This window comes from Sinocyclocheilus grahami, unplaced genomic scaffold (assembly GCF_001515645.1).
Source record: "Sinocyclocheilus grahami isolate Dianchi unplaced genomic scaffold, SAMN03320097.WGS_v1.1 scaffold234.1, whole genome shotgun sequence".
NCBI classification, from domain to species: domain Eukaryota; kingdom Metazoa; phylum Chordata; class Actinopteri; order Cypriniformes; family Cyprinidae; genus Sinocyclocheilus; species Sinocyclocheilus grahami.
The window spans coordinates 52,185-54,194 of NW_015505413.1; positions in this window are offsets into that span (position 1 = coordinate 52,185).

Sequence of the window (2,010 nt, forward strand, 5' to 3'; positions counted from 1 at the left end):
CGGGGCTTAAGTCCTGTCAAGGAAATGTGGCCCAGCCAGCGAATCATCAGAGCAGTTTCCACCCGGTAGCAGCTCCGCAGGACCATGAGGCATGATGGAGGAGAAGGAGGGCTATTGTCAGATATCTGCCCATCTGCTGGCCATTGTAAAGGCAAAAACAGCTGTTTGTGTACATTAAAATGATATAATGTATATGGCAATTCAAACGTGTTAAGAGGCAGGCCTTTTTACTTTAAATTAATGCTCTGAAATGATATGGAGTCAAGGATGTTTTTTTTTTTTTACTTAAAATGCACGAATCCGTCTTCCGGAAGCGTTAAAACACCGTTCATCTCACTTATCTACTTTCTCTTTGGAAAAAAATGTCTGGATTATTAAAGATACTAAATCAATTTTACTATATTTTCTTTGTTGATATGAGTTTATGGTTTTATTGTGCACAACCAGTACCAATTACCGTGCATAAAAAATATATATCCATCCTAATATTAAATGACCAGCCCTGCCGCTTGAACAATTTACCTTTTTGACTGACGTCACAAAAGCCTTATTTTTCAATCCCTTATAAAAATGGGTTGCGGAGAACATTTTGTTGACATGCTTTGCCTAACAAATTACTTTTCAAGGAATCTGTTCATGCTCTTTTATAACTAATCACAATATTTTCTGGTTCATTCATACAGTGGTGTGAAAAAGTGTTGGCCCCGTTCCTGACTTCTTATTTTTTTGCATGTTTGTCACGGGGCAAACACTTCTTCACACAGGGCCATGTAGTTTTGGATTTTGTTTTCCCTTAATAATAAAAACCTTCATTTAAAAACTGCATGCTGTGTTCACTTGTGTTATCTTTTACTAATATTTAAATTAGTTTGATCTGAAACATTAAAGTGTGACAAACATGCAAAAAAATAAGAAATCAGGAAGGGGGCCAACACTTTTTCACACCACTGTATATATATATATATACATACACACACACACCTGGTCAAAAGTTTGGAATCAGCATGATTTTAATTTTTACTCTTTGATGAATAAAAAGTTAACAAGAAGAGCATTTCTTTCTTTTTTGAATGAAATTAAAACTTGTATTCAGCAAGGATGTGTTAAATTGTTAAGAAGTGATAGCAAAGATTTATATTGTTAGAAAAGATTTATATTTTAAATAAATGCTGTTCTTTTTAACTTTTTATTCATTAAAGAATCCTGAAAAAAGTATCGCAGTTTCCAAAAAAAAAATTGGCAGCACAGCTGTTGCCAACATTGATAACTCTAATAATAAATCAGCATATTAGAATGATTTCTGAAGGATCATGTGACACTTTATACTGGAGTAATGGCTGATGGAAATTCAGCTTTGCATCACAGAAATAAATTATATTTTAAAGGATATTAAAATAGAAACCATTATGTTATATTGTAATAACATTTAGCAAGATTACTGTTTTTTCTGTGTTTTTGATCAAATAAATGCAGCCTTGATGAGCATAAGAGACTACTTTAAAAAACATGACAAGTTTTACTGATCCCAAACTTTGGACCGGTAGTGTACAGTGGGTACGGAATTGTTCACTCTTTGTTATATTGCAGCCATTTGCTAAAATCATTTAAGTTCATTTTTTTTCCTCATTAATGTACACACAGCACCCCATATTGACAGAAAAACACAGAATTGTTGACATTTTTGCAGATTTATTAAAAAAGAAAAACTGAAATATTACATGGTCCTAAGTATTCAGACCCTTTGCTGTGACACTCATATATTTAACTCAGGTGCTGTCCATTTCTTCTGATCATCCTTGAGATGGTTCTACACCTTCATTTGAGTCCAGCTGTGTTTGATTATACTGATTGGACTTGATTAGGAAAGCCACACACCTGTCTATATAAGACCTTACAGCTCACAGTGCATGTCAGAGCAAATGAGAATCATGAGGTCAAAAGGAACTGCCTGAAGAGCTCAGAGACAGAATTGTGGCAAGGCACAGATCTGACCAAGGTTACAAAAAAATT